This window comes from Thermobia domestica, chromosome 3 (genome assembly GCF_964235325.1).
Source record: "Thermobia domestica chromosome 3, izTheDome1.hap1.1, whole genome shotgun sequence".
NCBI classification, from domain to species: Eukaryota; Metazoa; Arthropoda; class Insecta; order Zygentoma; family Lepismatidae; genus Thermobia; species Thermobia domestica.
Window position 1 is genome coordinate 210,561,823 of NC_137456.1, and position 14,564 is coordinate 210,576,386.

Here is a 14,564-nt window from a genome sequence, read left to right on the forward strand (position 1 = left end):
ACAATTAGACTTTCGAAATGTGGGCATGGAGAAAAAAGGAGAGAATCAGCTGGGTTGAACGGAAAACGAATGCGAAGATTTTAGAAATAGTAGCAGTAGGGGAGAAAAGAAGAATATTAGATGTAATGAAGAGGAGGACATTGGCTGAGGAGGAACTGGAGGAGGGGAGGGGGCGAAGGAGATTGTAGTTGAAGAAAGATATTAAGACAGAAAATTGCTACGTTAAGACGAAGAGACTAGCTGAGGACCACAGTCATTGAAGCTTCTCAGCTGCAGCAAGTGACCTGTCAATAATGGCAGAATAGCTATTATTATGACGATGATGATATGTTTTACAATATTGACAAAAATAGAGAGAAAAATTAAAATAATAATAATTAAACATCTTAATATTTTAGAATATGAAATGAAATTAAATTTGTGAGTTTTACGTCCCACGATTGTGCCGGCTAGGCTAAAGGAGACGGTGATAATGAAAATGAATGAAAATGGTGGAAAGAAGAAAGTGGGAGGAAACGGGAGAACCCCGAGGAAACCCACGCACACGGTGTTTGTCCACCACAAAGTTCACTTGGCGGGGGCTGGGATCGAACGCGGGACCCAAAACACCAGAGCTGAACGCTCTACCATTGAGCCACCGCGGCCCCAATATTTTAAAATAATTTGAGTGAAAACTGAAAACGACTCAACTGTCTATGTCTTTTGTGTAAACTCAATTTATATAAATACTTTTGACCTACATTAGAAATACATAATAACGGTATCAAATTTCAAGTTATTTGAAATAAGTACGAAATCACTCTCAGTTGTGAATATAGATTATTTATTGTTGTATAATGTTATAACGTTGAATCCTAGATATGCCGTATACCTAAGGGGGCTATAAGTTATATTGATAAACAATTATTCAACGTATAAGCATCCACCTATGAAATAAAACTTGCGGTCATATGTGCTAAGTTTTTGTCAATGTCATGAAAATGTTATTTCAATATTAATTTTATAAGTACACATTAAAAATTTCCAACGGATGCTTGAACCTCAGAGCCAATGCCATACCCATGTAGTCGACATCTATGGTGTACGGAATTGCCGATGTTCAATACTACATTTCTTTAGTTTTGGAAGAAGAACACCATTAATATATTTTGAAATGAAATGAAATATCTACTTTAACGTCCCACTATTATTACACTGAGGCTAAGGGAAACAGTGATGATGAGAAATGGTGGAATGAAGAAAGTACGAGGAAACGGGAAAACCCACGCACAGGGTGTTTGTTCATCAAAGAAGCTCACATAGCGCAAGCTGAGATCGAACCAGGGCCCCATGTACCAGAGGTGAACGTTCTGCCACTGAGCTACCATGTCCATAACATGCTCTAGTTTATTTTTGCTTATCCACTTCTTATGGACACAACTATTCTTCGTATGATTTCCCAAAATCCAATCATGGGCCGTTGTGAATGATCAAATGACCAAAGTAAATCAGACACTGAAGGTATAGCTTGTAACAATTCATAGAATTATGCTGTCGGTCGTCTCGTGAACAACCGATTCAAAAAACGACATACTGTAGCTATATGTTACAGGAGCAGATCGACTCACATGGATTGCATAAACTACTGGGAACACATTCACTCCGGCGGTATTTTTACTGGAGCCAAGAAGTTCACGTGAAAGATGTAATGATTTTTCCCCTTCCTTTTTACATTCTATAAAAAAATCAAGTAGTACCATACTTGTGCAAGACTCTTGCGCAAGAGTCTTGGTCTTGGTCTTGGTCTTGCAGGTATGGTCTTGGTCTTGGTCTTGGTCTTGCAGGTATGGTCTTGGTCTTGGTCTTGCATCGGGATTCCTGGTCTTGGTCTTGGTCTTGGTCTTGGTCTTGCATGCAAAACTCTTGCAAAAACTGCAAGACCAAGACTCTTGCGCTCATCACTACTTTTAATACTGATACTTTTAATGTGTATAATGGGAAATGTGTATATTTATGGTAAATTTCATAGGAAAAGAATTATAAATACGAAAATTAGAATGAGTAAAACAAAATGTTGCTAAATGGACAAGAAAGTTTTATCTTCGTTTTCTTGTTCTCATTTACTGCTCTTTTGACATGAAATTTGCCACATTCATGTCTTTGCCGATTATACACATACTAACATTATAAGAAATACCGGGCGAATTCGTTATCAAATTATATTCTTACAACAACATATTTATAGACATGCGACAATAATTTTGGACATGAGTGTACTTTTAATCTGATTAGCGTAGTTCTTTATTTTTTTTTTTATTTTTGATAAGTTGGCAAACAGTGGAACATGGCATCAGAGTGAAAGTATAATCATAGGCTCCTTTATTTACTAGAGTTTCATAGACATAGTCCAGAGGTGGCTAAGTTTTCTGAGCTTCAGAGCTACTTGTAAGGTTTTACGATTTTTTGGTAGAAAGAATATATATATATATATATATATATATATATATATAATGATATTCAGATTTTGCATAAACCACTTGACGTGACAGCCCTTTGAGAGTCTGAGCCGCTCGAACGCCATTTGTTAGTGACCAGCTGAACTACGCCCAACCTAGCGACGAACACGTGGTCGCCCTGTCTATAACAGGCGTATCAGGATTTTTCTAGATCTAGCAGTCGTCGCGTCTTTTATTCACGTGACTCCCCAATCTGCCTCACAACGCTGGGTGGACACCGAAAATTGAGAATCCAACCCAGCATCACGCAAACGTGAGTCCAACGCTCTTACCACTAGACTACGGAGTCCCTTCAGATTTTACATATACAGGGTGTCTACCGAGTTTCATTTTCAAAATTCCAGTATATTCAATATAACTACAAGCAAAATTCCAATACCTAATACAATGATTTTAAAAAAGTTCTTTAGGAATAATCTTAAAAATCTTAATATCGAGCCGTCTTGTTTAATATACAGTAAAAGAAGAGAGCAAAAGTTTTTATTATTTCTGTCATTCTCTCTGTTGTTCGTATTCCAATTGTTCGAGAAAATTAAGATATTGAATACTACCAACACCTACTCTTTTCTACAGATACTTGTTCTTCTTCTCTTTTCTAATGTTCTTGGCTGTTGACAGCTCTGTAGAAACCTCCTGCGATGTTAACAACCGATACTAGCGATATCCAAGGAAAACGGAGTCAGCGCTTGGTGAACCTATATTACTAACTAAAGCCTGGGAAAGTGAGGCTAACAAAAACCAGTGATTCTTCAGAAATAAATCGTTCAGAAATATTTTCTTTTAAACGATTTTAACTGTAGCTTAATCCCAAAACTGCTACTAGTAGAGAAATTCCGAAGTTTATCACAGAGCAGTGCTATAATCTCCTGATTACTTAGCATAAGGTAAGATATCGAGATGATACAACTTGGTCGCAGCAGTAATGCCATTTTGTGTAAAAGTGTTAGTTACTCCCGTGACCAGGTTGTATCATCCCGTTTTCTGATGTTTAATAATCAGGAGTTTGTGGGACTGGTCCATATACAAGTTCCAAATATTCCAGATATTCCATTCAGTAAGTTCAGTCAGTAAATACCACTTTTATCACAGATTTATATTTGTTCTTTGTAAAAATATGCATTTCTGAGAAAATTAAACATTTTTGAGTAAAATTACATTGTAGGAATTATGCAGAACAATAAATCAATGATGAAATGAATTTTCGACAGGATATACTGTAATACTTCTGCTTCAAATCTAATCTCAAAACTAACAATATTAATTTAGTATCGACTACAGAATAGTAGCGTTAAGGTACTTCAACTACATTTGAATTTATTTTAAGGCTTTGAAACATCCGAGGCTCAGGGGATGGAAATGAGGGAAATGAGTCAATAAGGCCATAAACATTTCCAAACTCCTTAGTCGAAATATTTACCCACGAAAGATCGATCACGTCAACTTTCTAATCTTAAGCTGATGTTCTACCGCTGAGCTTTGTCCGTTCAGTGTGGGTATGAAGTGTTTGTGTATTTAAATTCACGTCAATTTTTTTAAAAATCCTAGTGGAGATAAACAAACGAAGAAATAAAAAAAGCCACATAAACTTCTTTCGTTGTAAGGAGTTCCCATTGAAATGTCTGTTCTGATATTATTTGATTATGGAAAGGAAAACATTTCCTCTTTTTGCTTCAAAGAGTGTTCACTTCAACATCTTAATGAAGAAAAGGCAAATTCATTACTCAGTTTTACAGCTCAAGGGTAAAAGTAACCAAAATTTATTGAACTACTGCCAGATCAAAACAAGAGGCTGCAACCTGGGCAGTTGCCCCGGGCGCCAACAAACTAATCTGTGTGTTTATTGGTGTATGTATATGAAGGAGATGCTACTCGCAAAATTTGCCCTGGACGCCAAATGTCACTGATTAGGCTACCATAATTTTAGAGTGTGAAATCGAGACATTTTTCTGAAATGTTAAGACACCTGATAATTATTGGCAATTTACTTTAAAGTGAAACTTAAGTTTCAAGAGCAACGCTTAAAATTTAAAGTCGGCTGGGACGCCAAATTACTTTATTATTATTACTAATACAGTTTACATACCAAACAACTGTTTATATTAGGTGGTATTAAACCAAATCTGGAACTTGTGTGATATTTATTTACTTCCATCATTCCATCCTGCAAATTAGTGTAATCTGTGCAAAAGGGAATGTTTTCGGGCTGGTAAAATTTGAGATGACTGCTGCCATGCTATAACTTTGAACTTCGCCTTATCTCAAGTAAATGCAGATATGTCGGAAGGTTTCATTCTTGCAGATTCACTAGTTCAAACGCTGTCGAAGATGAGGTCTGGAGAGTATGACTCTCAACGAACAACGTTCGAACAAATTTATCAAGAATGTTTGGAGATATGCAAAGAAAGTGGTCTTGAAATTCCAGAGCCGGAAACAGACAGAGTATAGAGGTTCCTCGTGGAAACGAACTAGACATTCGCCATCGAAATATCACAAATTCATTTTGATTAATCTCTTCCTTTATTGGAGGTAGAAAACGAATTTTCTAAAGATAATACACTAAGAGACATTTCTTTTTGTCCACTATTGATAAGGCAATCACTGAGGTGGAAAACCGCTTTGGATCATGTAGCAAAATCATTAGATCAACCGCCGCGTTGCATCCAAAATGTGAAAACTCTTTAAATTACAGCATTGTTGAGCATATGGCCCAGCATTATGAAAGTTATCTGGAAATATCCAAATGTGAACTCAAAATTGTCTCAAACACAATTAAGTTGTATGAAGACGAGAGAAAACCAAAGTTGATTTCTTGAAGAATTTCATTTATCTTTTTTGAGTCTACAAAAACGCATTCCTTGAAACCTACAAACTAGGTATCATCTCTGTGACTATACCAGTTTCTAGTGCTACGTGTGAAAGGTCATTCTCATGTTTGAAAAGATTAAAGACATACGCAATTCAATGACTGATGATAGGTTGAAAAAAAACTTAGGATTATTTTACGTTGAGAAGAAAATTGCTTAATCGTTAGATCTTGAAAAAGTTGTTGATAAGTTTGCTGTTGCCCACAAGAAAAGAAAGATTCTCTTAAGTAGGGGCATGAATAAATGTTATTTTCTTTACCTTTAAAAGTGTATTTCTCTGCTTCCACTTAAATCAACCAGACACATATTTTAAATGCCATGATTAAATGACTACTTACTTATATTAGAAATCAATTGTATTAATGTGTTCCAAGGGCGCCGATCCTGGGGGGGGAGGGCGGAACCCCCCAAAGCTCATGTCCCGCTACTGTATATTTGAATATACAATATTTGGCATAATTTGAGTGCAATTTGTCTTAAAATCTTCATATATATACCTTCTGCATCTAAATTCCCCTCCCCCCAAATTTACAGAGAAATCGGCGCCCTTGATGTGTCCTAGTTGTTTGAGGTTGTAAATTCTTACATTTTCACTGTAAAAGAGTAAAATCATGAACAACAAAGATGAAAACATTCACCTTGAACACACATACTCATACACATACATTATATATAAAATGTGAATAAAATTTTTCATTCATTGCAGATGGTTCCCTCAAAATTTTCTTGGGCCCTTCATTGGCCCCCTGAAAAAATTCTAGCTACGCTACTGTTAGTTTCTTAAATATCGTCATGATACTTGTATGATATATTAGTGGTGTACCAATGTTTATAGAATAGTTTGCATCTGTCTGGTGGCAGTGTTTCCAGCTAAAAATAAATTCTCGATTTTAGGGGAAATTTTGGAAAATTCCCTTTTGTCTATTATTTCCCTCTTGTTGGCCACATTTGAACAAACATACCACTGTCTGAAAGCCTCGTCCTCGTCCTTAGTCTACACAACGCACCATAAAAAGATTCGGTCGGATAATTAGGGTAAGTAGACTTGAGTTTTATAATAAACCATGTTTTGTAAATTGTAAGAAAATGGTGAATTTTTTTAGACAGAATGAGATTTTTGAATTTTATGCTTACTTTGATAGATATCGCCATGATACTTGTAGGATATAGAATATTAGTAGGATACCAAGGTTAATTTTCAGATAGTTTGCCTCTGGTGGCAGTGTTTCCAGGCCCCAAAAAATTAATTCCCGATTTTAGGTGAAAATTTCGGAAAATAGCCCTTTTTCCCTCTATTATTTCCCTCTTGCCGACTACATTGGAACAAAAGTACCACTTCTGAAAACGTCCTTTTTGGCCTAAAGAACGCACTATAAAAAGTTTCAATAGGATAGTTAGGAAAGCTGTAGCCTCGGCACATCTGTTGATTTTTGCTTCTGAGGCGTAAAAAGTGTCTAAATTTCATGTGTATGATGACAGAGATTTTTCTTTCTTTGTATGGCAGCCAGCGACTTCAGATTTTCACTGTATCTTGTCAACACACCGAAGAATGACTTGGGCCCATATGGCAGCAGTGGTGCCAGCTACAAAAAAATCTTGAAATTCGGTTAGGGATTTTTTTGTAAATATTATCCCTACATTTTCCTTAATAATTTCCCTCCCTGTTGGCAACACCACAATGTAACGTACACTAAAAAATAGCCACATCCCTGTTCTAAAAAACATGGCGTTATCTATATCGATCGGGTAAATATTTTTTGAGCTATAAGTCACTAATTGAAAATGTAGGAAAACGCCAAAAATGACCTACAGGGTCCAAAAGGGTTAAACACTACTTGTTTTGAACTAACCTACAAGTTTATAAAAGTATCCAGGACTATAATTTCTTTTATTTTTGAAACAGCGGAAGAAATCATTTTACGGGAAAAATAAAACCCTATAACGAGCCACAAAGACGTAAAGGTTACGGGGAAAACGTAAAATCTTGCACCCTTAGCTACTTGTCACTTCAAAAATCATTAGCGGTCTACTCATTGTGTACACTAAGGCCTCTTTCACATTATTCGGCGATTTGCCGGATCCGGTTTCGGCCCCTTTCATATTATCCGGCGTTTTGCCGTGGATGAAAAATATGCGAGCAGGGTTGCTGTGCAACTGAAGAAACAAAATTCAGTGACTCTTGTGTTGTGGTGGTTGTAATGGACAGACGCAAAATGTGTTTTCTACTCGCCTTGTTAAGACACAGGCAGAAAAAAAGACACACATATGGGTTTACCTTTTTTCAGAGAACCGGTATCTTGAAGGAGATTTTTCTATACTGTTTCCACAATTAAGGGAAGACGAAGGAAAATTCTTTAATTACTTTCGTATGTCTATCGCATCTTTTGATGAGTTGTTGGATCGCGTACGGACCCAGCTGCAAAGGCAAAATTCAAAATTTAGGAACTGTATTCAACCTCCAGAAATGTTGGCTGTAACATTAAGGTAAGATAATTTGTATTTTTTATACACATAGATATCGTTAAATTTAATGTAATTGAATAGATGGTTGAAGAAAGGATCTGAGTCAATTTCGTGTAGTCATAAGATATTGAAGAAAATACATGTTAAAACATTTCACTACAATATACGAGACGGAACACTCAACACAAGAAGTTAATTCCTTTATCAATAGTACTTTACATATATTCACAGTTGAATTTGCACTGGACAAATGCAAAATAATATGCATTTTATTCGCTTTGTTACCAGGCCCGTAGCCAACCCAAAAATTTAGAGGGGGCCCGACCCAATAATAGTATACTTCATCACCATATTATAGTTCATTTGCAAGCCCACCGTGAAACTTTTAGGGGGCCTGGCCCCCTAGCCACCCGTGGATACGAGCCTGTTTGTTACCGAATGAGAGAATATGCCACATACAGAAAAGATGTGCACTTTTTATTAGAAAAGCGGTATTTTGGAAGACATTTTTCTATACTGTTTCCACAATTGATAAACTTGGGCAAAATAGCGGCCCGGTTCTGGATATTTAAAATACCGTTCCGGTATTCAACTGTTGTGACTGAGAAAACCAGGCTAAAGTCCTCTCGGGATAGTCAACCGTTGAGGTCTATCCGAGAATCTCAAGCCAACATTCAGCCACTGACCCCAAGACTGGTCTGTAGGCATTATTATTGTTATTACTAGCTGTTATGCCCGTTCTTCGCACGGGTCAGATAAAATATCAATGTAAACAAACTGAACAATGAGAGAAGAATTAAGAAACATTTCTAAAATTAGATACATTTTGTGTGAATATATATCCAACAACGTACGTGTTTTCATTGGGAAGGCCGATGGGGGCTGAATTTGAACGTAAACACTATCGAGAGTATCAATATACATCTGAGCGACCTCGATAAATATGAATTCGACACAAATATTGGTCATTTTCTACTACTTTTACATGTCCCGGTAAACGCCCCCTGAGACCCCTCCCTGGTTCGAATTGTGAAAAAATCACCTCTGGTCTTCAGCCGATACCGCAAGAACTATGAATCTGACACTAACATCTGTTATTTTCTACTACTTTTACATAGAAAGTAAACGCCTTTGTGATCCTCTGGTTCCAATTTTGAAAAAAACAACGCCTCTGGCTCCCAGTCGACGGGGGCTGTATTTGGAAGTCAACGCATTGGGAGAATCACCATTCATCTCAGCGACAGCGAAAACTATTGATTTGACACTAATATTGGTCATTTTCGATTATTTTTACATGTCTCGCAATTCTCCAGCCCGGTGACTCCCGGCCCGCATACAATCGTGGCTGAATTTGAAAATCATCGCTAATGAAAGTATCACCATTTATCTCAGACCGCGAAAACTGTGAATTTCACACTAATATTCGTCATTGTGGATTATTTTTTACATGTCTCAGTGATCTCCTGGCCCAAGTTCCTTAGCTGATGGGGACTAAATGTGAAAGTAGGGCCTAAACGCTATCTTGAGTTTCACCATTGAGCTCAGTGACCACGAAAGCTATGGATTTGACATTAATATCGTCATTTTCGATTATTTTTACATGTCTCGAAATTCTCCCCCCCCCTCTGGTGATCCCCGGCCCGCATACAAATGGTGGCTGAAGTCATCGCTAATGGTAGTGTAACCATTGATCTCAGCGACCGCGAAAACTATGGATTTTACACTAATATCGGTCATTTTCTACTACTTTTACATGTCCTGGTAAACGCCCCCCTGAGACCTCCTGGTTCGAATTTTGAAAAAAAAAACGCATCGGTTTGATCTGGAGCCTGGACCAAGGTACCCGTGACCAAATTTTTGTAACTTTCTCTGTCCTTAGGCCGCACAAAGACAGACAGACACATAAACTCTTTATTTTATTTATATTAGATTATTATTATTATTATTATTATTATTATACTATTTCGGGTTTATTCTTTTGTTTTAAGCGTTCCGACTATTGACTCAAGTCTCTTTAAAGCACTGCTCTAGTCTCTGAATTCAGAGGACTATTCAAGAAATTACAGTCAGATAATTATAAAATATATAAAGTATGGTATATTTATCAAATATCACATCATGAATTCTCTCTTGCTTTGCGTAGCAAAATAGTACATAAATATATAACAAAAGACTGTATTGCTGAAATATTTGATAGTGTATATTTCAATTTTGGGTCACCACAAATTTACAGAAGGTCATTTGTCCAGTGCTACATGGACATCTCCAAATCTTCTATTACATAGGAAGATAATAATTTATATTGATTTCGACACTTCGGTAGTATTGGTTGTTTTCAATTAATTTTACATGTCATCTTTCCCCATATATTGTATATACAGGTTTGGTTAATTACTCCACATGTACTGGGCTAGAACATAACCACATATACAAACACACAAAACCACACGCTCCCATATTATAGCAGCCACTTTCTGCTCTTTCCTGGCAACACTTGCTTCCTCCCCCAACACCCATCCGGTAGTTTGCCGTGTATATGTGAAGAGCTTCATTGCTTGTAATGTCCCGCTTGGCTATACACGGCGATTTGCCGCGCCGGATTCTAGCAGGGAGATCCGGCTGTTTTTGCTCGCCGGATGAATGTCCGGCGACCGCCGCACATATGTGAAGAGCTTCATTGCTTGCAATGTCTTTCTACCTCGTCCGGCAATTCGCCGGAACCGGATCCGGCAAATCGCCGGATAATGTGAAAGGGACATAACCCGCTGGAGCAAATATTAAACCAACAACAGTGATCGAAGGCAGAGACCACCAAGGGCTACCGGTCGACTAACGTATCGTGATTCGATGCATTGGTCAGCCTCGATGCAGTCTCTGCAACATTACGTAACACTTTTCCATTTCATAGCCTCCAATTTAAAATTATTCTGAGAAAAATACGACAGAAATCTTGCTAAACGCTGTAATTGGGTTGTACTTCCTTATTTCCATCTTAAACTCGAGTGGAAAATTATTGGTAAGCCACTGAACCTTTCTTGAAGAACATTATCCATTAGATCAGTAGTTCTCAAAGTGAGGTCCGTGGGACCTAATGAGAGGTTTCGCGACGCCTAACAAATGAAATGTGTTGTAATAAAATGGAACTCACAGCTGTTACGCAAGAAGTATTTTTTCAGTTACTAAAAAGGAAGCAATTAAAAATTATACCTTTGTTTGTAAATTTCTGCCCTGAAGTTGGTCAAGCGTTATATGGGACTACTACAAGTGAGAGAAATTTCTTCTTTGTTAGGGCACTTTTTCAGAAGCAGTTGTACATTAACTGTACGACGCGTTGGAATTTCATGGATTTCACCTTCAAGTGGCGGAAACCTCCCACCACTACCACCAATTCCAGAGTTCTTTTCTTTTCTTTTTTTAAGTAAATGTTAGTCATTCTGTGCTTATAAACATCAAGCCTTCCCCCTCAATCCTGGGATTTCTTTAAAAAAAAAAAAAAGAAAAGAAAAAAAGAGAAATTCCTCCCAAAATATGTTCCTAGATCCGGCACTGTGCGCTGTGAGTAGGAAGAGTTGTCTAAAAAGGCATTGCAACATTTTATGCCTCGTATGTGAGCAGACCTTTTCTGCTCTTAGCAGTATTAAAACCTTAAAGCGAAATAATCTTAATGTGGAATCGGACCTAAGATTGATGGTGACAAAAATTATTCTAGATTTCAATGCAATTATCGAAAAACACAATTTCATTCCCATATTTGAGAACGTTGTTTACCAAGTGAATTTTCTTCTTTTTTAAAAAATGATTTTTAGTCTTGAAAGTTACGGTATTTTCAATTGAAATTTCGTTCACTAGGAAACAATGTACGCTTAGAATAAATTAGTTATTGCATTATTTTTCTTGATCTTTTCAAGTCAGTGATAATTCTAATTAGTATATTTTTTAATACCATGTGAAGTTTCAGATAACATTGCAAGAGGGTCTGCAGATCGCTTCTCGAATGAACCGGGTCCGCAGATCACTTCCCGAATGAACAGAGGGTCCGCGTTATCGGAAAGTTTGAGAACCACTGCATTGGATGATACATTGTGGATAAAAATTTTGGATGTTCTAAAGTGCTACTACACAGTTTACTTCTCTTGTATCATTGGCTGTATGCAAGGATTGATTGTCTTTCTTACGAGCCCGAACCCCATAAAATGTAGCGAACTCCAGGGCGAATAAGCGCGAGATCTCCACTGAAGTTAGTGAACGCGAAGCCATTCAGGTTAAACGTGAGCGATTTCGAGTCACCCTGAATTCTATTGTGATTAGCAAGCTGCAGTTTGAGAGACGGAAAGCACCACTGAAGTTAACGTATCCGATGCAAAATGTTCCTTCTGAGTCTAGACACAATGCATCTGTATTAAACAGAAAATTTAACAAGATAACATGTGAAGGAATATTGGAACGGAGTTTCTCGGGACCTTTAACGTCCCGTTCCAGCAAATCGCTTGATGTCCCGAAACAACATACAACCTTCATCCAAAGAGGCGCCATTATGGACATGTGTACTGAAACTTAATCCAAAGAAGCTTTTATTTTGTTATCTAATCTTGGGACATGATTATAAGTCATTTCATGTTATTTCTGAATTTGGTTTGTTGATTTGGAGCTTTGAGTCCCGTTCAGCACCGATGTTGTATGAGACGTGAACACTGCATCTTAATATATTAAATAGGATCCGAACTACATGATCACTCACTAGGAATCGAAGTCCCGTACACTAACTATATAACCAGGAAGAAGTTCTATTTCTGAATTGATATAATATGTAAAACACTGACACTATTACAGAAACTTCGTGAATTAGTCTCTTTCAACAACTTCTGTTTTATATTTTTTCTTCAACCATTAGTACGCACTTTGCCTTAGCCATAGTAGTGCTGTACAAAAGGATAAAATTAAGGAATTATTTAAAATATGATTAAAAAATGAAAATAAGCACTTTTACACATTAAAAAATGATCATGTAGCATAAAAATTGAGTTTATTTATTCTGATTATTCTAATAAAAATTAAGAAATGAATAACAATACACTTTCGTAGAAAAATTAAAATAGTGTAAAAGACGAGTATTACAGTATCTCGATGAAATAACAATACAGACACATATTAACACAATTATAGTAAGATTACAGAATATTATAGTAGGAATTACAGTATAGTTATATAGTTTCTTATAAGCTTACTGTAAAAAATGTAAAAATATGTTCTAGTAAGTTATAGAAACAAAACCTTTATGGAATACAAATAAAATTTTAGTTGGATTTGTATTTCACAATAATCTAAACAAGAATAAACAAACAGTGAAATCTCAGTAACATCACTAAGAAACCAGCAAAGAATTTTTACGATAGCAGTAGGGCTAACCGTACATATTTTATTCCCATTATACACTAGCGTTTTATATGATATAAAGTATCACAGGAAACATCTGTAATATAGTTTTAATTGGAATACAAACACAAGCTTCTGTTTCTTGTTTGTACACAATGAAATAAAAACTGGTTTTCTATATAGACGAATGGAGTTCCAAATGGGGATAGCCAGACGAAGAGTGTTCTGGGAAAAGGCAGCAGTTCTCCAGTAGCCAAGTTAGAGGAAATCATAGTGATCGGTACGACAATTTGGACATTAGTCTTAGGCGTGATCAGGGTGAGTTTAACGGTTGGGATACTGCGGCTTGGAAGGCAACGAGGAACCACCACTCTATTTTTTTCTTACTTTGTTGACAGCAGAAAGAGAACATATGTACAATGGTCTTTCGCAAGTCAAAATATAATTCCCGAGGTAAAATATTCCCCCATTCGGATCTCCGGGAGAGGAATAGCTTAGGAAGAGCTATCGGACGAGAAAATAACAATGCAGGGAAGATAAGAAAAAATATGTAAGAGCAAAAGGTTTAGGATAGAGACACGGAACGTACGTACCACGTAGCAGGGAGGGGGATTACAAGGTCTTAAAGAGGAAATGAAACAAAATGATCTGGATTTGGTAGGAGTTAGTGAAGTTAGCCGTAATGATAATGGGGTGTTAAACAGCGAATGGTATAGAACGTTTTACTCAGGTAATGAAAAGGGCGGTCATAATGATGTAGGAATAATTCTTGGTAAGTGGTTAAAAAACAAGGTAGTCAAAGTAGAATTTGTTGATGATAGACTTGCGATGTTAACACTTAAAGGAAAAAAGAAGGATTTAGTAGCGATACAGACATATGCGCCGATGACTTCACTTACAACTGAAGAAGTAGAGTAAAATTATGAGAGAACAGAATAAATTATAGACAGGGAGAAAAAGGTGCATATGTAATTGTAATGGGAGGTTTCAATGCAGTTGTGACAGAGACAAACAGAAGGTGGTGTCGTAGGCAAATATGGTCTAGGCGAAATAAATTAAAGGAGAGAGGGTCTGGTTAATTTTTGTGCACAAAATTCACCAGTAATTGGGAACACGTTGTTCAATCAGCACAGAAGAAGATGATATACATGGAAATCTCCATTACACGGTCGAAGATATCACATAGACTATGTTATGATCCAGGACAGGTATCGGAATAGCTTGAAGAAGGCGAAGACCTTTCCCGGGGCTGACATATTCTTTGATCATAACCTTGTGTTAGCCGAACTGGATATTCAACTGAAAAATGTAGGCATTAGAAAAGTACACAATAACACATTGAATACAGAAAAGTTGAAAAACAAAGAAG